Genomic DNA, 26,379 nt, shown 5'->3' with positions numbered 1-26,379 from the left:
TGGGGATATTAACTGGCTGATTAATAGCATCTTAGACTCTGGCTTGAACCCTGTTTCAGGAAAGTGCTTTGTTTTACAGACTGCCATCCGCAAGTCTCAAAATGGCAAGTGGGAATGTGGGGAGGGGACACAAAAGGGCCTCTGCAGAAGCGGAGGGGAGACCTGGAGCTCATGGGGTGACCTCTGGGCGTCTGCATCCTCCCAGGTCTCGGCTGTATAATGGATGGTCCATCCCCAGGTTTACTGCACTATGTTCTGAGGTGCAGCATATATTTGTGACTTGTTCTGTTGGACACTTGAGAGCTTGGCTATCCTCCCCTCCGATGTTCAGAAACATCATCCACCTGGTGCCTGACGAGGCTAGTTATGCTGAGGCTTTTGCACCATAGCCACCTTGCCTCTTGCCACTGTAGCTACCCACACACTGGTCTCCTAGCTCTGGACTCAGCTACCTTCCTGCACCTTCTCTGTGGGGCATGTGGGCACTTCTAAGTCCCATGCATGCCCCAAGAAACAAGGGAAGCTCTGAGCACGGTCTCAGGTCCTCTCTCTGCTTAATGCCAGCGTATCTTCACTTTTTTTCCTGTGCCGTGGCTGGCCCATGTTGTTACAAATACCGCACTGTAAGGTCCCCTTTTCAGAGTTCAGAAGAGAAATGGGCAAAAACCCTTCTGATTGGGCTTTCCCCTCAATTAACTCCACACCTCTGATGGGGATTTCAGAAGAGCTGGTGAAAGCTTATGACACTTAGGTCTCACTCTTTGCTTTTTTCTCCACCTTGATATCTTTCTTTTCTGACTTTATTGGATCATAAGGCACTCTCATTACTCTTCCTCTTCAATCTACCCCAAACTCCTCTTCCAACATAGTTTCCTGTGCCTTCTCTGCACTTTGGATAATATTAAATATCTAGGATTTGGGTCAGATAGCCTAGTTATTGATATTGGAGTCTCACGCATCTAGGAGCTAGTGTTTAATTCGGACAAATAATATTAATGTCTATGTCAAAAAATTGCTTGAAACTCTTCAGTGATTTTTCTTTTCACTTGAGTTAAAATACACACCTCCTACCACTTGTAGGGCCTGGTCTCCCCCTCCCCCCCCCTTCCAATCTCATCTCAACCCTCTCCCCCAGGGTACTGCGCCCTGACCACACATATCAAATCCAGGAGGCTGATTCCCAAGGGTCCTTTTTCCTCATTCTCTTTTTCTGGATCTTGGCAGACCCAGCTTATTCTTGTCTTGTAGGTCTCAGCCTAAAAACACCTCTCCAAAGAGGAATTCCCTGGCCTGCTTATTGAACGATCTTGAAAATAACCATCCGGCCCCTCCAGCCATTTGTTTCTAGCACAGCACCTTGGTTCTATCTCTCATAGAACTTACGACAATTTGAAACTGTTTTGTTTGTTAGTATATTTGTTCACTGTCTGTTTCTCAATAAAAAAGAAAATGCATGGACCAGAAACTGTGCTTATCTTCTTCACCATTTTATGCCTAGAACTAAATAGCGTCTAGAGTATAGTAGGTGCTCAATAAGTAAGGAAAGGATGAATGAATGAATATATGTAGATGTGCTAAGAGTCATCATAAAGTTGCCATTTCCTTATGTACCTAGATTATTTATACTTCTGGGAGTATCACAAATTCCATAATTAATACAGAATGATGATACTTAAGAACTGTCAAAAATCTTGTGATGTTTTTACCTGACTAAGGATATAGTAGTCTTCAAAAACCAACTATAGGACATGTATTAAAAAAGAAAGAAAAAACTTTAGGACTTGACTATATTTTAAACTAGCATCTTGTTATCTAATTATGCATTTGATTACTACAATTTGCAGTATTTCTGTTCTTCATTGTACTTTCTTTTACATAAAACATCTGTTATCTCTGTTGCACAGATCTTCTGGACATTCTCTTAATAAATGATAGTTAATAAAATGTTCTGTCTCTCATCTATATAAACACATACATATGCACACACATTATGGCATTTTTACTAAAAAATAAATTTATACTGAAATGGCATAAAGACTGATTATTCTATCCAGGTATATTGGCACTATAATAGAAGATAATTGTTACCTGATGCTGTTGGTATCTTGTAATGGATCACACAGAAGCAATTCTCCTTTCAGGTAAAGTTGCAGAAAAATGACTGAATAACGGCTGTTTCTTCATTATCTCCTTTTTCTACTTTTCTTCTTTTTCTAGGACAAAAATAGAAAACATGTTATTAAAAGACCAATTATATTACTCAATTGAAATATATATAAAGATAAGCTCACAAGAAGCAAGATTAATAGAATTTTGTCAGTAGGCTTGCACTGTAATTTTCATTTAATTGTCCCGTATTCAGATTTAAACCTTTGTTTTCCTCCTATAGCTCAATTACCTACTTAGAAAGTCATTTTACTCTATATCAGAAACTATTATTTCTGTAGGGTTTTTCTTTTAATTAACCATTGCTTTATGTGGGTTCTAGATTTTTAGTTTGAATCTTGAAACACTAGATTTTACAAGTATTGGGTTGCATTGGAGGTTAACGATTTTAATCACTCAGTTATATTTTAACTTTTTCAGTGTTTAAATTTCTATGGTGTTTTTCTGTGCCTGTATTATCCCTTTCCCTCTTAAAAAAGAAAATCCCAATTTAATCTTTGCTCTCACATGATTCAACAGAACTGAAATTTAACCAAGAAAAAAATAACAATATTGAGACAAACGTGTCCTATTCTGTAACAAAATATATTCATTAAGGAAAATGTATCATCTTTGCTTTTTATTTCTAGGTGTCTTATAGCTCCTTATTCATTTCCCACAACCTTGTTTGAAAACAGAATATGCAGATATTAAATTTTTTATTATAAATATCACTAATTTTATTTTCTTTCCAAACCATACTGATTAAAAACAGAACTTTATTCTTTATTCCCTTTCAAAATGTATAAACACATTTATTTTATAAATAACACATGGAGTATTAATTTCTTCGCAACCTCCCATGGTCAATTTAACCATAAGATGAGTCATATTACCTATCTTCCATGAATGTATGAACTATGGTAGTTACAGGCTAATTCTCTAGGTCTGTGTTTTATTTGTGTCTTGTTGTACATTATAAATTTGGTACATTTGTGAAAAATAGCTTTTATTAATTTTTTCTTCATTATTTCTTTACTTCCAGTAAAAAATTGACACAATACAAAAATAGGTAAAACTTATAGTAGATTGCTTTGTACTTGGAAGATTTTCTTTAACACAAGTTAAAATTACTGAAAATACTAAAGCTCTAATGCTATATGCTATGATATTAGTAAAATTCCATATTTTATAAAAGTTTTCACATGATTGAGAAAAATCTTAAATCATATCAAGAACACATGAACTCATTTTACTCACTGAGTAATTGAGACATTGACTAGTGAGGTTAGATTTACCTTTTTATTATCAAATAATCTCTATATGGGATTGCTAAAAATCTGATTATATTTTATTCTTCTCTAATTTTTCCCCCTCCTCCTCCTCTTTCTTTCTTTTATTCTTCCCATCCTTCTCTTTGTCTTCTTCCCCCCACTTTTTCTTTATACTATTTACAATGAGGAAGACAGCACCTCTATACCCTCTGACTCAGTGTTTGATGATACACCTTGACAATCACCTACACTATTACTCTTCATCACTTGAGTAAGGAGTAATCCCTGTTGGGTTACTCATTATTGCTCTAGTGCTCTGTATACAGAGTTTGTTTGTTTGCTCCATTTAGCTATGTTTTACTTACATAAAATTAATGACATATTTAAATAATTTAAATGGATTTAGTTGTATTTATGTCCCCAAATTTTGGATTTTTTATTGCTATTTTGGATTGGATCATATAAAATTGGTAAAGCAAATTTTATAAAGATAGATTACAAAAGTTTTAAATTATCATTGAAAAATTCAATTAATACAGGAGTGTATAAAGAAAAAAAAGTCAAAGTTCTTCCCTTATTATCTTTAACTTTTCTCCCAGAGGGCTGAGAAGTGTATGCTTCCATAAGAATTTTTATTTGAATATACATAGATGCATCCATACAAATATAAATACACAAAAATATACATTTTGAAGCAAAAACTGGGTCATAGAACACATATTGTTCTAAAACTAGATTTTTTAAATGAATAATTTTCGTGGATATCTATACTCAAATTATTTTAAAATTAAATTCTTGGAACAAGTAATATAGGTAAAGCAAGTAATATAGATAGTATGTCAGTATTATGTCAATTCATACTATTGACATTATATGCTTCTTATTTTTAACTATAGAATGGAGAAGAAAAAGAAAAACAGAAGCCTAAGACTGTTAAACAACATTAAATTGCAATTAGGCAATTTACTTAAAATCTAAAATCTAAGTTTTGCGACTTAGTTTCTTCACTTGACAAATATGGGATAAGGGTGGGAAGATACTGGTCTAGCTGATGTCTGATAAACTGTACTAATAGCACTCCATAGTTCTGTAATAATGGGTATACAGTCAATAGTAGTAGTCATGATAGCAATAGTAGAATAAGTAAACTGTAGTGTACTTTATTAAAATATCATTTATTTTTTATTGTTTTTCTCTCTAACACCAGATACAAAAATCAACTCAAAATGAGTTAAAGACCTAAATATAGGACACTATAAAACTCTTAGAGGAAAACACAGGCAGAACACTCTGACATAAATCGCAGCAATATCTTTTTAGATCCATCTCCTAGAGTAATAGAAATAAAAGCAAAAATAAACAAATGGGACCTAATTAAACTCAAAAGCTTTTGCACAGCAAAGGAAACCATAAACAAAACAAAAAGACAACTCACAGAATGGGAGAAAATATTTGCAAATGATGTGACTGACAAGGAATTAATCTCCAAAATTTACAAACAGCTCATGTAGCTCAATATCAAAAAAACAAACAACCCAATCAAAAAATGGGCCGAAGACCTAAATAGACATTTCTCCAAAGAAGACATACAGATGGCCAAGAGGCACATGAAAAGATGCTCAACCTTGTTAATTATTAGAGAAATGTAAATCAAAACTACAATGAGATATCACCTCACACCAGTCAGAATGGCCATCATCAAAAAATCTACAAACAATAAATGCTGGAAAGAGTGTGGAGAAAAGGGACCCCTCTTACACTGTTGGTGGGAATGTAATTGATACAGCCACTATGGAGAACAGTATGGAGGTTCCTTAAAAAACTAAGAATAGAGCTACCATATGATCCAGCAATCCCACTACTGGGTGTATATTTGGAGAAAACAATCGTTTGAAAGGATACTTGCACCCCAGTGTTCATTGCAGTGATGTTTACAATAGCCAAGACATGGAAGCAACCTAAATGTCCATCAAGAGATGAATGGATAAAGATGAGGTACATCAATATATACAATGGAATATTACTCAGCCATTAAAACAAATTAAATAATGCCATTTGCAGCAACATGAATGGACCTGAAGATTATCATACTAAGTGAAGTAAATCAGATAGAGAATGACAAATATCATATGATATCGCTTATATGTAGAATCTAAAACAAAAACGATACAAATGAACTTATTTACAAAACAGACTCACAAACTTAGGAAACAAATTTATGGTTACCAAAGGGGAAATGTCGGGGGGAGGGATAAAGTGGGAGTTTGGGATTGACAAAACTATATTTAAAATAGATAACCAACAAGGACAGACTGCATTGCACAGGGAACTCTGCTCAATATTCTGTAATAACCTAAATGGGAAAAGAATTTGAAAAAGAATAGATACATGTATATGTATAACTGAATCACTTTGCTATATACCTGAAACTAACACAACACTGTAAATCAATTGTAGCCCTATATAAAATAAAAAATTGTAAATATATCATTTAAACTGCTGCTACCCAAGTCAGCAGTATTCTAAAAAGAATTGAACTTTGTCTTTCATGTAACATTCTAAGCTGGTACAGTGACTCTCATCATCAAAGTTGTCAGAGATCTAGGCTCCTGTTTTGTTGCTCTGCCATCCTCAACAGGCAGCGTCCATCTCATGGTCCAAGAAGGCTGTTCTGCCTCCTGTTGCCATGGCCACATTCTAGCCAGCCAGGTGAATAAAACAGGAAATGGAATGCTGGCCCCCTCCCTTTAAAAGCACTGCCCAAAAGTTGCATACACTTCTATCTACCGCATTAGCCAGAAATTTATCACATGGTCACACCTGTCTTCAGGCAAAGATAGAATATGAAGTATTTCTCTGTGTTTAGCAAAAAATTCTATTGCATAAAAAAAGTTGAGGCTAGATATGGGGGACAAGTTACATTTTTCTCACATATAAACAGTTTATAAAGGATTTTAAAATGTATTATCATATTTGATAAAGAGATACCATAAGTAACCAGTAATGGATACCTTTTAATACTCATGAAATCTATTATTTATAAAGAAAAATGATGTGTCTAAGAGGTTCTTGTATTAAATATAAGTTTATCCTCTTTCACCCTGTCAATATATCTCTTATGCCGATTATAATTTGACTCTTTTCATCCTTTGTGTATTTGCCACCATTCCCTCCCCCATTAGTAGAAAGAGTGTAATTATAATAAGTTGTAGCCCTGTTTTTCCTACTCCTCTTGGTTAAATAACTTTATTTTGTCTGAGTTTTCCCACCTGTTAAATGCTGAGCACAATGCCTGTGCTATTTCTGTAGATAATGCATAGAAAACTACTAGATAGGAAAAAATAAACAATTACACATATTAATTAATTTGATAGATGTTATGCTTAAAGTAATGAGTTATAGCTACCAATTATTTATTGCCCACTATGAGCCAGACACTCTCTTAGATCCTTTAAATATATCATATTTAATTCAGTCTTCATAACAATCAGGTGGTACACTTCATAGTTTCTCTATTCTTTTTTTTTTTTTTTGGCCGTACCATGTTGCTTGCCTTATCTTAGTTCCACAACCAGGGATCGAACCCGTAACCCCTTCAGTGAAAGTAGAGTCCTAACCACTGGATCGCCAGGGAATTTCCAAGTTTCTCTATTTTTGAGTTGAGGAAACCATGGTTTAAGAAAGGTCAGATGGGGCTTCCCTGGTGGCGCAGTGGTTGAGAATCTGCCTGCCAATGCAGGGGACACGGGTTCGAGCCCTGGTCTGGGAAGATCCCACATGCCGCGGAGCAACTAGGCCCGTGAGCCACAGCTACTGAGCCTGCATGTCTGGAGCCTGTGCTCCGCAAAGGGAGAAGCCGCGACAGTGAGAGGCCCGCGCACCGCGATGAAGAGTGGCCCCCACTTGCTGCAACTAGAGAAAAGCCCTTGCACAGAAACGAAGACCCAACACAGCCAAAAATAAATAAGTAAATAAAAAATAAAAAAATAAAGGAATTCCTTAAAAAAAAAAGTAAAATAAATATCCTTAAAAAAAAAAGAAAGGTCAGATGATTTACCCAATGTCAGTTCCACCATGATCAGGCTTTACTATTTCAAGCTTTGGGGGTTTTTAGGCTTTTATGTTTTAAGTAAAAGACTGGAATATCCATCCGAGTTGTTTTACTGCAGTGAGTAACTGTATGCAATTATGTCAGATACTCATGAAGGGAAATGACTAAATAGCGACCTTTTCTAAGACGGATGATATTAAAATCAAATACTCTGGTTCCTTTTCCTGAAGGTCATCCTTGTCACACTCTGTCTCATTTAATGACTGACAAGAGATATTCCACTGCGCTCATGTTTAACTTGAGGTGTCATCCATCCTGGTCCACCCCTTTGCAAGGTCAGCACTGAAACCCAAGGAGAGCTCGGCATGCTTGGGATCTGCCTGAGTGAATGTGGGGGCCTGTCAAGACACTGAGGTTGAATTCTCATTTCTGTGGAGTATTACCTTGTAAGGTGGGCAATGTGCACTGACATGGAAACCTGCAGACGGCTTCATCCTGGCTAATGACAGTGTACCTAGCTGGTGGGTAATTACAGTCCTTCAGCCTTCAGTACTTCACTCTTCATGAGATTAATGTTTCTCCAGAACAATAAATATAAGGTCTACGACACCTTTAAATTATGCTTATAAGTGACTCAGTGACCACTATGAATGGTCACTACAGCTGTTCCATACCTTGCTAAACATATTTAGTTTTTCACAAGCAATAGATTCTGAAAGCAGTAGTATTCACAGTGGGTGCTACGAAAGTACACATATTAATTCTGTAAAATCTAGCTAAGACTTGGGTCCAGTTCTTTAGGGGGCAACATTAACAGAGTTTTGTGGTCCAATCTTGACTCTCATAAGTGCTGAGCAGCTGGCAGGGAGGGTGTTTTCTCTACATCACCTTCTGTACTATGACTGGGCTTTGTTTCTAACGAGATTGCTAAAGAGCATGGCTCTCTGGCTCTTTTGGAGAATGCTGAGAGATAATGTATTTTAAATATTCCTTTTCTGTCTAAACAATCACAGTAGATTCTATTTTTTGCAACTAAGAATGCTGAATATATAGCCATGAAACCTGCTTAGAAAGCTTAGAGAAAAAGTAAGATTCATTCATTCACTAGATCATTTGTTTACTATTTCCATTTATTCATTTTCTCTGCTGTTCTTTAATAAATAATTAACTCATTTAAAATGTTTATTGTGCAAAAACTTCATGCATGCCATTTTATTAGTTTTTGTGGGAGATGAAAAAATAAATAAATTACAAAAGGACCCTGCCCTCAAGGACTTTGTGTAAAGTTGATTCAACCATGCTAGAAAACAGAAGGTGGCCAACGCTATCAGAGAGGTGCAGTGGTACTTTGCTACAAAGGTTCAGAGGAGAGAGAGCAATTGAGTACAGAAAAGAAGTCACCTCTTTCAGAGAAGAGATGGCATAGGAGCTGGGACTAAGAGTTAGGGAAGATTTGAACAGAAAGATGAGAGAGATATTTCCTGGGTGGAGAAGGCATGAAGGAGAGAAAAAATGTGGCATATGTCATACTTAGTTTTCATGCAGCATGAAGGGACCCACAAAGGGACAAAATTGGAAAGTCCAGATCACAAGAGCTTGCAGTGTATGCACAGGTGTTTTGAATTAAATTTGTAACCCTTGAAGGATTCTGAGAAGGGAGTACTTCAAGAAGGGTATTATTTTATATATTATTGGCTTTATTGGGATATAATTCACATATTTTACCATTCACCAATTTAAAGTATAAAATTCATTTTTTTGTATCTGCAGTATTTTATAGCTTTCAGATTATAGGTGTCATAGTTTTTGTTAATTTTTTTCTAAGTATTTTACTCTTTTTGATAGTATTATTAATGAAATTCTTTTTCTTAATTTCATTTTTAGATTTTTCATTGCAAGTGTATAGAAATGCAATGGACTTTTGTGTATTGACCTTGTATCTTGAAACCCTGCTGAACCAATTTATTAGTTAATAGTTTTTTTAAAGCTTTCCTTAGGATTTTCTATAGACAAGATCATGTCATCTACAAATAGAGTTTTTTGTTAATTTCTGCCTTTCTAATGAGGATGCTTTTGTTTCATTTTCTTGACTAATTGCCCTGGCTAAACTTCTAGTAAAATATTAAAGTAGCAAGAGAAAACATCCTTGTCGTGTTTTCCACCATTAAGTATGATGTTAGCTGTTGCTTTTTCATAGATGCCATTTATCAGGTTGAAAAGTTTCCTTCTGTTCCTAGTTTGTTGAGTGTTTTGACTATGAGTGCAATTCAAGAAGGTTATTCTGATGTCAGTATCTAAAAGGAATTGGAAATGGAAGATATTGAAGATGTTATTCGGATATCAAGGCAAAATGTGATGACAGCCTAAATTAGAGTACAAAATATAGCACAGGTACAGATGAGAGAGATATTGAGACATTGCATATGATAAGTACTGGTGATTGAGCTGACAAGGGTGAAAATATAGTTGGGGGTGCCTGCCTGGGTACCTGAGGGTGTAAAACATAAGAGAACATGGTTATGAGCCTGGGTAAAATCTCAGCTTGACTCTTTCATAGTTATGTGTCCTTGGCCAAGCAACACAGCCTCTCTGTGGCCTCATTTCCTTAGGCTATAGAATGTAGGTATAATAGCTGTCTCACAAATTTCCTGTGAATATTAAATGCATTATTATATGTGAAGCCTGTAAAAAATGCCTGACTCTGAGTGCTACCTGCAATTATTATTATTTGAAAAGAACCTATTTTTTTCTCAGTTTGTAGACAAATTCAAATGTATAGTTAGCAAATTGGTACTTTCCAGCCAAAAAGTACACGCAAAAATAATTTTTTTTCTAACAATGAAAAGGACAATGCACTGATTCTATTGGTGCAAAATACTGTTTATAATAGGTAAGGATAGAGAACATATATTTTGAAATGATATGTTCACATCTTCAGGGAAACAGCTTGTTTCCTTATTCAAAACCATGACTATGACTATTAATGAGCAGACAGCACAAAATAAAGGCTCAGAAGTTTTTAGAAACAGGTATGTAATTAATGTACATAAAATTTGTCTTTATAGAGAAAAAGTGCATATTAAGTAAATCTAATCAAACACAAACACAGCTAAATTGTCTTACACTTGCCTAAGACAGGCACACACCTGCTTAACAGAAGGAATAAAATGTCTTGTCCCTAGGAAACTACTGTAGTTAATCAACATGGATAATATTTTATTTTTTTTAATTTAATTTAATTTATTTATTTTTTTACACAGCAGGCTCTTATTAGTTAAATATTTTATACATATTAGTGACTATTTTATTTTTGAACATTTCTTTTATCCAAATCCAGAGTAGCACCTAATTAGAATATAGAACATAGTTATACCATAGACTATTACATTTGAAATGGCTACATCTGATCCTTATCTCAACTTTTATGTTCATATAGCTGCTTAATAATGTAGAGTAGATCTTTAATAAATATATTTAAATTTTATTCTGAAATAATGCTTTATGTAATGGACTAAATAAAGCCAATAATGCCCCAAAGAAAATTGTATAGTGTAAAATAGAATGAAGGTCAGTTCACTTATCTATATGTTTTACTTTAAATTATACATATGAATTTTTACAAATCCTTGATGTTACAAGTCTAAAAGTCTCATGTGTTCTGTGCATTAATGAGTGTAAATTGTTTTCATCTCAAACTAATGAGGATTAAAACCTTAATAATGTTTTCATCAATATATCACACTTTTCCCATCCTAGTTTAAGATTTTTTCCTAAATTTTGTCAAGCTTAATCCAATTTGGAATTATTAAATAAAAATAACATGCTGAGCAAATCTGTTTATTTGTTATGCAGCGCACTTTTAATCTAATAGTATTGCATCTTAACAGAACACATGACACCATTCTAGTGTTTCAAATTCCAAATTATACTTAATAAAATTTTATAACAGAAATGCTGAGAATAAAGAAAAATTAAGTGAATACTGCTATTAGAAATAATAGGAATAAAAATGGATCAACTTCCTACAAGCAATTTATATCTAGGTTTCAAAAACTTTAAAAAGGATATTTTATTTGACCCAAGACCTCTACATTTAGGAATCTATATTATAAAAATAATCAGAGACATTGACAATGTTATATGTTCAAGGTCAGTTACCTACTAGAAATTATAATAAATAAAATAATATTTTATGTACTTATAATACATATGCTATACATATAGTTATATATTAATATTATATAGTATATAAAAGTTGAAATTAGTTTATATATCCAAAAATAGGGACTTTATACTACAACAGTATGATGAAATATTCAGCAACCACTCAATAATGGTGAATTTGAAGAAATTTCACTGACTTATGAAAATGTTCATGAAATAAAGTTAAGTGAAAAAAGAAACACAAAATTATAAATATTTCCCTATTTTTAATACATTCATATATTTTTATCTGCTTATGTTTTTCAGTTATAGTTGTCTATAACAAATCTTTTTCTCTGAAGCCTAGGGCTCCTCAAGCAAGTGTCATGTTATAATGAAATTTTTTTGGTCACCAGTCAACAAGAGAAATTCAAGCCCAGAAGACTTAGATATTAAATTGGTTTAAGCAATTTCGTTACCATATAACCAGCTGAATTTAAAGACCAGGATAAGTTCAGAAACGTTAAGTGTGTGATTGGCTTTTAGTTTTATGTTTGAGGAGGCCTGGGGGATTATTTTGCTCTGGAATCCATAGCTCCTGGACCAACTTTGATATGATCAAAGTTGCCTTACCACTCTTGACCAGTGTAAGAACTAGACCCAGCTGTCTCCATAAAACTGAAGGCCCCCTGACCAACTTTCTCTGACAATCAAAAGTAAAAGGATCTGCACTGACCACTGGACTCAAGACACCATTTCATACCTAGACCTGCTGATATAAATGCGGCTCCTCCTTTGGTCAAACAAGACAGAAAATTGTGGGGTTCCCTCTACTGACTCTTCTATGCCATTAGTAAAGTGTCTGGAATAGTAGGAAATTGCAATTACTAACTCTCTTTGACTAGACATCTTGGTCAGTTTGATTTACTGTTACCAAATACCATAGAGTGAGTGGCTTAAACAACGGACATTTATTTCTCACAGTTCTGGAGGCTGGGAAGTCCAAGATCAGGGTGCCAGCATGGACAGGTTCTCAGTGAGGGCTCTCTTCCTGTGTTGTAGACAGCCCCCTTCTCACTGTGCCCTCACTTGGCAGAGAGACAGACAGCTATAGTCTCTTCCTCTTCTTATAAGGATACTAACTCTATCATGGGGTCCCTACCCGCACGACCTCATCTAAACCTAATTACTTCCCAAAGCCCCACCTCCAAATACCATCACATCAGGGGTTAGGGCTTCAACATATGAATTTTGGGGGGAGGGAGGGGAACACAAACAGTCCATGAGACTAGAAATCTTTTTTTTCCCTCAGAAGAAAGCTGGGAGCTGAAAATAAAGCTTATATATATTTTAGCAATAGACTTTGAGTTCATTGTAAAGGCTTAGGAATTTCGAGAAAAAGAATCTGCTTGTGACTGCACTTCTGCACCTAGAAATCATGCACTTAATCGTATAATACATACACACATATAGATGGATGTGGAAGTAATGGAAATAAATCACCAGCATGTCTCTTGGAAGTGGGATTGCAAGTAAAGAATTCCCCTCTTATGTTTAAAAATATTATTCTGTTATTTTTTTTGCAAAAACTTAATCATAAAATATATGTAGTTCTAAAGATCTGGTGTCTAGTACAGCCATCAGAGGCTGAAGATTTGGACCTAAGTCTATGGTAAAAGCAACCATGTTAAAGAAGTGATCCATTAAATGGATTATAATCCTATTGTTTCTTTGTTATCTCAGGTTTTATATGAAAACATATCAAAGAATGCACTAATTTATATCATGTTAGTGCTAATTCAACTCAGAATTCTGTCTCTGACAGTGGTAATGAGTGTCACTTCCCACATTATTATAGTACCTCTAGGTTCAGTTTTGTAGACAAAGTCCAACTGAAGTACAACACATTAAAAGATGTTAAGATGTGTCCATGGTATTTACCTGTCATTGACTCATTACCTGAGTATTGAATCTTCAATTCAATTTTATTCCATATTTAAATATAAAGGCTTAAATTTACTTGCAGCATGTTCAGATATATAAAGAAAAACATTTCTTTATTATGTCTTTAAGTTATTTGATCTTCCTCTTGAACCTCCTGAACTTTGGGAGAGGGGAAAAGTCTTATTCAGTAAATCACATACACTTAGCTCAATGTGGTAATGGAAACAGTCACTTTAAGCAAAATGCTCAATTTTCTCTTTTCACTTCTTTCCTCCTTTTCTTACCCAAGATGGTGTTTGACATATAAGAGGGACATTGTACTAGTGGAGAAAAATTTCTGCTGTAGTTGTTAATCGTGCCATTTTCTGGTCACTTTAGCCACCTCTCTCCTAGTATTTATCCAGTCACCCTGTCTGGTGAGTGCTCACCTTGTTGCTCCAGTATAATGTATGGACTAGCCCGCCTCTCTAGACTTTGTCAGAGCCTTCAGCACTCATAGGTGACAATCCTCTCTAATGCTCTACCACAACTTCTGTCTAGACCCTGACCAAGAGGTCCTCTCCTCAGCCTCTCCAGTGCCTTTGGAAGGCTCCAGCTGCTTCTCCCAAGGAGCCTGGGAGAACCTCCGAGTCCCATCATACAAGACAGGAACAAGAGGCAGTTTAGGACAGTTAAACAGTAAACCTTCCTTTCCTTAATTACACTGAGATGTCAGGTTTACTTGTTATGGAGTTGCTCTCCAAGTTCATGCAAGGGTATGGCTTGGGGGTAAGAATTGGGGGAAAAAAACAAGCTAACATTAAAGGAAATGTGTCCAAATCCTAAGTCTTATACTAATACTTACACTAATCTAATACTAATACTAATCTAATATTAATCTAATGAGCAAAAGTCTCTTTCCCTTTTTGTTTCTTTTAACTCCTTTCTCTTATGCCTTCCTTCCTCTAGGCTAAAACCCCTAAAAAGTGAAGATCAGGAACTACTGGTCTTTTTCTCTTCCTCTCTTTTGGATCTTATTCTTCCTATTACTATGATTTTCAGTACCTGAAGGAGCAAGAATCTCTTTTTTGATGTTTGTTTTATGCCATATCCCACTACTGTTTTCTTCCCCTGGTTCTGATCCTACTCTAGACTCCTGTATTTCAATGCATGGTAGCACTACCCGTCAACTAGGCATGCCAGAAATCTAGGAATCATCCTCAACACCTCTTTATTCTTCATTCCCTACATCCAACTCTACCAAGTAATTTTGATTCTTCATTTTAAGTATCTCTCAGTATTATCCACGTCTCCATTTCTACTGCCCTCAATATCCAGCTCTCAGTAATAATAATCTCCTTCCCCCAGCATTACTGAGGTAGTCTCCTAATTGTCCTCACATCTACTATTTTGCCTGCCACGAATTCATTTTGTATTCTGCATCTAGAGTGCTCTTTAAAAACCTCCTGCTGTATGAGGCTTTCCATACCTAACTCCTGTCTCATCTCATTTTCCCTCCTCACTCTCTGTGCTGCCCCATATTGACTTTCTTTTCCCCTCCTTGTTCTCAGGGTTTCAGGGCCTAGAATGATTTCCTTCATTGTTCCTGACTCACTCTAATTCATTCTTCAGATCTGAACTCAAATAGAATTTCTCCAAGGAAACCTTCCTTGAAATTATAAGGCTAGATGAGGTACTCTTATAGATCACTCTAACTTTTCTTCACAGTGCAAAATAGAGGTTATAATTATGCAATTTTTTCTTTGATGTCTGTCTCCTGTACTGTCTTTATTACTATATTTTTATTAGTCCTAGCATCCTACTAGAGTGACTGGATATGGTGGGTGTTAAATAACTGTTTGTTAAATAAATCAAGTGATAATGACATGATTTTAAATTTGATTGGATATAGAATATAAAAAATATGGAAAAGTCAGAGATGATTGTAATAGAAGGCTTGTATGCATGATGTTCCTTTGTCATACATTAAATCCTTTGCTTTCCCAGTCATAAATATTAGAGAAAAGGGTACACTTCTTAAAATAATTTTATTTTGATCTTCACTGAGTTACAATTGGCATTTTATGAGATATTTTGAGGTTTATCATGAAATCTTTGTTTGTAGATTTTTTGACGATGGTCATTCTGATCTGTGTGAGATGATACCTCACTGTAGCTGTGATCTGCATTTGTCTAATAATTAGTGATGCTGAGCATCTCTTCATGTGCCTCTTGGTCATCTGTATGTCTTCTTTGGAGAAATGTCTATTTAGGTCTTCTGCCCATTTTTTGATTGGGTTGTTTGTTGTTTTGATATTAAGCTGCATGAGCTGTTTGCATATTTTGGAGATTAATCCTTTGTCAGTTTCTTCGTTTGCAAATATTTTCTCCCATTCTGAGGATTGTCTTTTCGTCTCATTTATGGTTTTCTTTGCTGTGCAAAAGCTTTTCAGTTTAATTACGTCCAATTTGTTTATTTTATTTTTTCCTTTTTATTTATTTATTTTTTTATACAGTAGGTTCTTATTAGTTATCTATTTTACACACATTAGTGTATATATGTCAATCCCAATCTCCCAATTCAGCCCACCACCACCACCCCCTTCCTTTGCTTCCCCCCTTGGTGTCCATATGTTTGTTCATTTGTTTATTTTTGTTTTTATTTTCATTACTTTAGGAGGTGGCCAATGTTCACTGCAGCACAATTTACAATAGCCAGGACATGGAAGTCACCTAAATGTCCATCAACAGATGAATGGATAAAGAAGATGTGGTACATATATAAAATGGAATATTAGCCATAAAAAGGAACAAAACTGGGTCATTTGTAGAGACGTGGATGGGCCTAGAGTCTGTCATGCAGAGTGAAGTAAGTCAGAAAGAGAAAAACAAATATTGTATATTAACACATATATGTGGAATCTGGAAAAATGGTACAGATGAACCTATTTGCAGGGCAAGAATAGAGACGCAGACATAGAGAATGGATGTGTAGACATGGGGGAGGGGGGTAGGATGAAGTGGGAGATTGGGATTGACATATATACACCACCATGTGTAAAACAGATAGCTAGTGGGAACGTGCTGTATAGCGCAGGGAGCTAAGCTCGGTGCTCTGTGGTGACCTAGATGGGTGGGATGGGGAGGGGAGGGAGGTCCATGAGGGAGGAAATATATGTATACATATAGTTGATTCACTTCATTGTACACCAGAAACTAACACAACATTGTAAAACCACTATACCTCAATTTAAAAAAAAAGTACTTGAAGAAGTATTCAAATTATTATAGCAAATCCCAATTAAGATAGATTTGACAGTTGCTAATAAACTCTTCTTTGCTTACTTTCCTCAAATTTTATGATAAATTGGCATTTTTTAAATGGTGAGACTGGGAAAAGACTGAGTGGGTAAAAATAATTTTTGTAAATGACTTTAGGATTTTATTACTAAAGCATTTTCAATTTCATAAGAACTTGTTAGTCTTAATTTGGTCTGAGATTAAAATACACAATAAATGATTTTTCAGACGTTCCCAAGTAACTGCAATCCACATTTATTTGTATTTTTAAGGATACTAAAATGTTAATCTGCTAATTTAAAAAAAAGTATAGTATTTTTTTAAGCTCCAAGAAGGCAAAGATCATGTCACTCAGCATAAATTTCAGTTTTATCACTACTTAAAACATATGATTTAAAAACTTTCCAAATTACAATTAAGATTTATATTTAGAATAGTAAAATCTGCCTGAACCAACTTGGTAGTATTTTTATAATTTTAGACACACACATACACCTCCTCCAAAATAAACAGATTGTATAACTTTAAAATTGACCTGGGTACATTTTTCAGTTTCCAAATTACATTCTGATGAACGTTTTTTTTCCTATGGGTGTTCTCATTTATATATTTTAAAGGGTTACACATAACTCTTTCATAAGTAAGGATATGAAGTTTGCCTTCTTAGAAAGTGTTTTTCCCATTAAAATCAAACCAAAAAACAGATGCACCATTGCCTGTTTCACAGTCACAGCCAATCTGAAATGGCTAATGCTAGCTCAGAGAAGTCATAAAGAGATCAAATGACTTCTAGGCCAATGGAAAGCCCTACCGTCTAAAGGCTCTTCAGGCCAATCTGAAGACTTAATTAGACTTACTGAAGCTTGTGTGAATAATGCTGCAAGTACAATTATGAACTGCCCGGACATATTGTTTTCAATATAGAAGACCTTGTCTGCTTATACTGACGGCATATATGTAAAACTCAAGATCTTGATATTAGAATGGGTAAAATGATGGCAACATCATGATATATCAAAAATTGTGGTTCATTCCTGGAATTAGTTGTCATTAGGTAAAAAGTCAGCAATCAGTCAATTGAAATACAATCAAGCTCTCCTCCTATCTGTCTTTAGCACTCAGCTTTTCTTGTTCTAAATGTAGACAAATGACTGTAAATCAAAGGAGTTTACAGATAATAATAGAAAAGGCTTCTAACAACTGAAATCAATAAACAAATGGCAATGGCAGGATACTGTAATGTAATTAAGGGATGTTGTGAGGATGCCTCTGAAGTGCCTATAAATGAATGTGATTTCAGTACTGCTGCCAAATGAGTCCAATGTCCCACAAATGAACTGAAAACCAAGTGCCTGGAATACTGTCTGTAATGTCACTTTAAGATGACTGCCATGCTGTATTACTGTGGTGATTTGCAGGAAATAGCATGGCACATATATACACCAAGACACTGTAGTTAAGCCTTATCTTATTCTAATGAAAAATGTGTTCACCATTCATGAGAGTGCATATGTCACCAGAATTAGTATTCAGCATGACTGAAAAAAATTGAAAGGATGTTTTATTCAGAGAATTACTAGAAGCAGATTCTGACAATATTAAAAATATTTATTATAAAATTGTAACAATGAAGAAAGCAAAAACAATATGGAATGCAACTTCGGTTTCTACTAACTTCAAACATGGAATCATAGTTAGTGTTTTATTCAGTACGTAGATATTTTCTGGGGAAGATTTTGTTTTTCTTTTTTCAATAGAAAGCTTGTAAATGTTAAACATGATCTGGCAGTTCCAATAAACAGGTATATTATTTTTTATTATCCTTACACAAACTCCTATTTGATTAGTGCTTACTAGGTGCCAGGTACTAACTGATTTACAAATATTGATTCATTTAATACTCAAAACAACCCTGTGACATAGGTAGATCAGCCCCATTAACAGCTGATGAAACTAAGACACAGAGAGGCTAAGTAATGAGCCTGGGGTCACAGAACTAGTGAGTGAAGGAACCCATTTAAACCCAGGAAGTCTGCTTTAGAGTCCTGGCTTTGAATGTTGACCTGCAACATATATATATATACACACACACACATATATATATATACACGCAATGAGAATCACTACAGAGATTTTTTAATGTTTTGATTCACAGCTTCCACCCTCACAGATTTTGACTTAGTGAATCTGGGACCCGGCCCAGGCGTCTCCATTTCTAATAAGATTTTATAGTTGTTTTTTTTGGCCACTCTTTGAAACATATTGATTTAGAGGTACCTGGTTATACAACAAGATTGGATTCCTTATTCTTGTTCCATTCTATGTTCATCCACAGTAATTTCTGTAACCAACTGACGAAAGCTACACCAGCACTCATTCTGCTCCTAAAAAGAGCAAGTTCAGAGACAAAAAGTGCATATGGCTCATGCTGCCATTTATAATTGTCACTGAGGTCTGACCCTTCACAGAGCAAACGCTTTTAGGGATATTATTTATTACTCTAGAGTAATTAGTGAGCCAAAAACTATATAAATTTTTGTTAACAGAAATAGTCATGAGCATCTTTCCTTAATATGACTGAGACACATGCTTCCTGAGTCTTTGTATTCTCTTATATTAAACTTTTTTTTCACTTCATCCATGATGATGTAGGCTGAAAATTTCTTTTTGTTTTTCATATGAATACTCCCTACTAGCACTACAATAGTTAATTGAGTGTTTCCATTTTATAAAATATCTTTGAGTGTAATGACTGCAAGTACTTTGTTGAATATTCATTAACTATCCTTTTCTCACAGGGCATATAAATCCTCTGCAATGCAATACATATACACTTTAAACTTTGACATAAAATACTCATATTTCTAAGATAAAGGAGTTTTTCTCCTGTAAGCACTCTCTCAAATCATATATAATCAGGAACATTGGCAACACTGCTGCTATGAGAAGGACAGAGAGAACATCAAGAAATCCAAATGAATTCAAACCCATTAAATGTAATGGTGTGGTAAATCTCAATGTACCATCTGCTGTAGAACACTGATACCCTATTGGAATTCCACATCTTATTTACATAACAGATAAGAATGTGCTAGGAGATTTATATGGTGATATAACCTGGAGACAAAACTAAGTTTATCCTGTATTCACATCTGGGGATATCCACATGTGTATAAAATTTAATCTATTTCTGGTTAGCTATTCTACAGTAAAATTTTTACAGCAATACTGTCAGTAAAAACTAAATAATCAACAAAAGAGAGTTCTTATACAATGCTGTGTAAAATGTGAAATTGACCCAAAGAATTCCATCTCTTCTAGACAGAAATTGAAGGAATATTGAAGGAATAGGACTGTAAGACTATGGTAGATGCCTAATATATCTGTGCTTACATTTAACAAATAAATTGGTAGTAATCCTTTCTGAGAGATGTTTGACTCATATTTACTCAAAAACACTTTAGAAATTAGGGTAGTAATCAAAATTACATTAAATTTATAGAACTATTAATAATTAGTTGCAAACACTTTGAAATCTCCAATATTTAAGTCAGTTCCTAAACACTAAAACAAATTTTGAAAGAAACATAAAATCAAATTTTAAAGTGGAATACTCCCTTGTCCTGGAATTCAAATTAATATCCTCCTTTTCTTTATTTTAACTTAAGGATTTCCCTCAAATATACATGAATCACAAAGTCTGTAGATGTTTTCATGAAGCCTATCTGATACATAATTATAAGACCACATTATCTATGTCTGTATGTGTCTTTTTTAGCAGCTGAAATTAGTCAGCTAGGTATTTTATGAGTTATTCTTACTTTCGTTTGCATTCTTTCAAATGTTTTTTTTAATTTAAAGGAGGTAAACAGGAAACTGATACTTTTCAGTATTGTATCTCAAAGCTCATGAGACACCGCATTTCTTCTAGATCCTCTCCTGTGACTTTCCTCACCAGCAATGTTGAATAATTAAGCACTTTTGCATTTACATTCAGCAACCAGGATTTAATTAAACACAGTTCCCATCACTTCAACTGCTCTTACCAAACCTCCAGAAGTTGAAGAGTGCTGCTGTTGACAATGGCAGTCCACCAAGTGGAAAATTATGCAAAGAAAATTGAGAAAGTAGGAAAAATGCCAGGCCTGGTGCCTTAGGGAAAGTAGAGAATATGAAAGTAAATACAGTACAGAGTATTTTGGTTATTGCTGTTGGCACTCTTCTTGATTATGTAATTGACTTTGTAAATTGATATATTACATGTTTATTACTTACTATCAAATCATAGGAATAGGAAACAATTTTGTTCTTGAAAGAATGATTGCCCATTACAAAAGTCCCATCAAGAATGTATTTGGCTATGTAATTGACCATGGTGGTATACTGAGCTAATTTCAACATAAGCTTTGTAAAGCAATATTTATCTGTGATTACCAATAGTTAGAGTCAATTTTTTAAATTGTATTCACATATTTCATATTGTACACAGGCCCATTTCTTTTTCATACAGTTAGAATTTTGCTAACAGGGACAATTAATTAGTATATAAGTAGAATCTGGATTCACATTGTAAATAGCGTGAAACCATGGTATTCTACTGATGTATCATTTGTTAACTTAAAAATTAGTTTAACTTCATCATTTAATAAACTTCTAGAAAAACTTTAATTACTGGTCACAGATGTGTTTCTAATCCTTGCAATATTTATTAAGTACCTATTGTGTGCACCTATGTTGCAAAATACACAATGACACAAAAGTGAAGACAGTCTTTGCCCTCAATTTGACCCTTAATTTAAATGTGTTTAATCAATAAACAGTGTATAGTGTGTTGAATGATGAGCCTCTGCCCCAAAATATATCCATGCCCTAAAATCTGTAATTATGATATTATTTAGAAAAACACTTTGTAGATGAAGGTTTTTAATATGAGATCACCTGGATTTGGGTGGGCCCTAAACCCAATGAAAAGTCCTTATAAGAGAAGATGTGGAGTCTTTTAAGAAGATACCGAATCCTTATAAGAGAAGACACAAACATTATGCTAAGTGAAATAAACCAGATACAGAAAGACAAATACTATATGATTTCACTTACATGTGGAATCTATAATAGTCAAACTCATAGAAACAGAGAAGAGAATGGTGATTGCCAAAGGCAATGGGGAGGGAGAAATGGAGAAGTGATGGCCAAAGGGTACAAAGTTTCAGTTATGCAAGACAAGTAAGTTTTGGAAACATACTATACAGCATAATGCCTATAGCTAACAATACTGTATTGTATAATTTTTTTTAATAGATCTTTATTGGAGTATAATTGCTTCACAATACTGTGTTAGTTTCTGTTTCACAACAAAGCAAATCAGCCATATGCATACATATGTCCCCATATCCCCTCCCTCTTGAGCCTCCCTCCCATTCTCCCTATCCCACTCCTCTAGGTCATCGCAAAGCACCAAGCCGATCTCCCTGAGCTATGCTGCTTCTTCCCACCAGCCAACTATTTTACATTCGGTAGTGTATATATGTCAATGCTACTCTCTCTTCGCCCCAGCTTACCCCTCCCACCCCATGTCCTCAAGTCCATTTTCTATGTGTACCTCTTTATTCCTGCCCTGCAACTAGGTTCAGCAGTACTATTTTTTTTTTTTTTTTTAGATTCCATATATATGTGTTAGCATACAGTATTTGTTTTTCTCTTTCTGACTTACTTCACTCTATATGACAGACTAGGTCCATCCACCTCACTAAAAATAACTCAATTTCGTTTCTCTTTATGGCTGAGTAATATTCCATCGTATATATGTGTCACATATTCTTTATCCATTCATCTGTCATTGAACATTTAGGTTGGTTCCATGTCCTGGCTATTGTAAATAGTGCTGCCATGAACATTGTGGTACATGTCTCTTTTTGAATTATGGTTTTCTCAGGGTATATGCCCAAGAGTGGGATTGCTGGGTCATATGGTAGTTCTATTTTTAGTTTTTTAAGGAACCTCCATACTGTTTTCCATAGTGGTTGTATCAGTTTACATTCCCACCAATAGTGCAGGAGGGTTCCGTTTTTACCACACCCTTTTCAGCATTTATTGATTCTAGATTTTTTGATAATGGCCATTCTGACCAGCATGAGGTGATACCTCAGTATAGTTTTGATTTTCATTTCTCTAATAATTAGTGATGTTGAGCGCCTTTTCATGTGTCTCTTGGCCATCTGTAAGTCTTCCTTGGTGAAATGTCTATTTAGGTCTTCCACCCATTTTTTAATGGATTGTTTGTTTTTTTGATATTGAGCTCCATGAGCTGTTTGTATATTTTGGAGATTAATCCTTTGTCTGTTAATTCATTTGCAAATATTTTCTCCCATTCTGAGGGTTGTCTTTTTCTCTTGTTTATGGTTTCCTTTGCTGCCCAAAAGCTTTTAAGTTTAGAGCTTCCCTGGTGGCTCAGTGGTTAAGAATCCGCCTCCCAATGCAGAATACACAGGTTCGAGCTCTGGTCCGGGGAGACCCCACATGCCACAGAGCAACTAAGCACGTGGGCCACAACTACTGAGCCTGCACTCTAGAGCCCATGAGCCACAACTACTGCAGCCCGTGTGCCTAGAGCCCATGCTGAACAATAAGGGAAGCCACCGCAATGAGAAGATTGTGCACCACAACAAAGAGTAGCCCCTGCTCACCGCAACTAGAGAAAGCCTGCATGCAGCAACGAAGACCCAATGAGGCCAAAAATAAATAAATAAATAAATAAATTTATTTTAAAAAAGTTTTTAAGTTTAATTAAGTCCTGTTTGTTTTTGTTTTTATTTCTGTTACTCTAGGAGGTGGGTCAAAATGATCTTGCTGTGGTTTATGTCAAAGACTCTTTTTCCTATGTTTTCCTCTAAGAGTTCTATAGTGTCTCATCTTATATTTAAGTCTTTAATCCATTTGGAGTTTATTTTTGTGTATGGTGTTAGGTAGTGTTCTAATTTAATTCTTTTACATGCAGCTGTCCAGTTTTCCCAGCACCACTTATTGAAGAGACTGTCTTTTCTCCATTGTATGTTCTTGCCTCCTGTGTCGTAAATTAGGTGACCATATGTGGGTGGGTTTATCTCTGGGCATTTTATCCTGTACCATTGATCTATATTTCTGTTTTTGTGACAGTACCATACTGTTTTGATTACTGTAGCTTTGTGGTATAGTTTGAAGTTGTGGAGCCTCATTCCTCCAACTTTGTTTTTCTTTCTCAAGATTGCTTTGGCTCTTTGGGGTCTTCTGTGTTTCTGTACGAATTGTAAAATTTTTTGTTCTAATTCTGTGAAGAATGCCATCAGTAGTTTGACAGGGATTGCATTGAATCTGTAGATAGCTTTGGGTAGTATAGTCATTTTCACAATATTGATTCTTCTAGTCCAAGGACATGGTATATTTCTAAATCTGTTTATGTCATCTTTGATTTCTTTCATCAGTGTTTTACACTTTTCTGAGTACAAGTCTTTTGCCTCCTTAAGCAGGTTTATTCCTAGGTATTTTATTCTTTTTGTTGCAATGGTAAATGGGAGTGTTTCCTTAATTTCTCTTTCTGGTTTTTCATTGTTGGTGTATAGGAATGCCAGAGATTTCTGTGCATTTATCTTCTATCCTGCAACCTTACCAAATTCATTGATTAGTTCTAGTAGTTTTCTGGTGGCATATTTAGGATTTTCTATGTATAGTATCATGTCATCGGCAAGCAGTGACAGTTTTACTTCTTTTCCAATTTGTATTTCTTTTATTTCTTTTTCTTCTCTGATTGCTGTGGCTAGGACTTCCAAAACTATGTTGAATAAGAGTGGCGAGAGTGGGCATCCTTGTCTTGTTCCTGATCTTAGTGGAAATGCTTTCAGTTTTCCACTATTTAGTATGATGCTTGCTGTGGGTTTGTCATATATGGCCTTCATTAGGTTGAGGTAGGTTCCCTCTATGCCCATTTTCTGGAGAGTTTTTGTCAAAAATGTGTGTTGAATTTTTTCAAAAGCTTTTTCTGCATCTATTGAGATGACAATATGGTTTTTATTCCTTAATTTCTTAATGTGGTGTATCACATTGATTGATTTGCATATACTGAAGAATCCTTGCATCCCTGGGATAAATCCCACTTGATCATGGTGTATGATCCTTTTAATGTGCTGCTGGTTTCTGTTTGCTAGTATTTTGTTCAGGATTTTTGCATCTATATTCTTCAGTGATACTGGTCTATAATTTTCTTATTTTGTGATATCTTTTTCTGGTTTTGGTGTCAGGTGATGGTGGTTTCGTAGAATGAATTTGGGAGTGTTCCTCTCTTTGCAATTTTTTGGAAGAGTTTGAGAAGGATAGGTGTCAGCTTTTCTCTAAATGTTTGATAGAATTCACCTGTGAAGCCATCTGGTCCTGTACTTTTGTTTGTTGGAAGATTTTTAATTATGGTTTCAATTTCATTACTTGTGATAGGTCTGTTTATATTTTCTAATTCTTCCTGGTTCAGTCTTGGAAAATTGTACCTTTCCAAGAATTTGTCCATTTCTTCGTGCTTGTCCATTTTGTTGGCATATAGTTGTTTGTAGTAGTCTCTTATGATGCTTTGTATTTCTGCAGTATCAGTTGTGATTTCTCCTTTTTCATTTCTAATTTTATTGATTTGCATCCTCTCCCTTTTTTTCTTGATGAGGCTGGCTAAGGGTTTATCAATTTTGTTTATCTTCTCAAGAACAAGCTTTTAGTTTTTTTGATCTTTGCTTTGTTTTCTTCGTTTCTATTTCATTTCTTTCTGTTCTGATTTTTATGATTTCTTTCCTTCTACTGACTTTGGGTTTTCTTTGTTCTTCTTTCTCTAGTTACTTTAAGTGTAGGGTTAGATTGATTATTTGAGATTTTTCTTGTTTCTTGATGTGAGATTGTATTGCTATAAAATTCCCTCTTAGAACTGCTTTTTGCTGTGTCCCATAGGTTTTGGGTCATCGTGTTTTCACTGTCATTTGTTTCTATGTATTTTTTTATTCCTTCTTTGATTTCTTCAGTGATCTCTTGGTTATTTAGTAGCACACCTTTTAGCCTCCATTTATTTGTGTTTTTTACAGTTTATTTCCTATCATTGATTTCCAATCTCATAGTGTTGTGGTCAGAAAAGATGCTTGATTGGATTTCAATTTTTTTAAATTTTCCAAGGCTTGATTTGTGACTCAAGATGTGATCTATCCTGGAGAATGTTCTATGTGCACTTGAGAAGAAAGTGTATTCTGCCACTTTGGAGTGGAATGTTCTATAAATATCAATTAGATCTATCTGGTCTATTGTGTCATTTAAAGCTTGTGTTTCCTTATTTATTTTCTGTTTGGATGATCTGTCCATTGGTGTAAGTGGGGTGTTAAAGTCCCCTACTATGATTGTGTTACTGTTGATTTCTCCTTTCATGGTTGTTAGCATTTTCTTTATGTATTGAGGTGCTCATGTGTTGGGTGCATAAACATTTATAATTGTTATATCTTCTTCTTGGATTGATCCTTTGATCATTATGTAGTGTCCCTCCTTATCTCT

The 26,379-nt window shown here is 34.9% G+C and overlaps 2 long non-coding RNA genes across 3 annotated transcripts in view; one reads left to right on the top strand and one right to left on the bottom strand.

Annotated features, from left to right (window-relative positions):
* LOC309660549 overlaps positions 1-26,379 on the bottom strand; it is a 391,217-nt gene that overhangs the window by 181,130 nt on the left and 183,708 nt on the right. For both annotated transcript variants that reach the window (XR_014263452.1, XR_014263453.1), the window contains exon 2: positions 2,089-2,213. This is a non-coding gene — a long non-coding RNA (uncharacterized lncRNA). The remainder of the gene's footprint in view (positions 1-2,088; positions 2,214-26,379) is intronic.
* LOC309660568 lies at positions 6,486-13,321 on the top strand. Its single transcript, XR_014263473.1, has 2 exons — positions 6,486-7,103; positions 7,463-13,321. It is a non-coding gene; the product is annotated as an uncharacterized lncRNA (long non-coding RNA).

This window comes from Balaenoptera physalus (assembly GCF_965194825.1).
Source record: "Balaenoptera physalus genome assembly, chromosome: 4".
Taxonomy (NCBI): Eukaryota; Metazoa; Chordata; class Mammalia; order Artiodactyla; family Balaenopteridae; genus Balaenoptera; species Balaenoptera physalus.
This window is presented reverse-complemented; position numbering and strand designations above follow the sequence as displayed.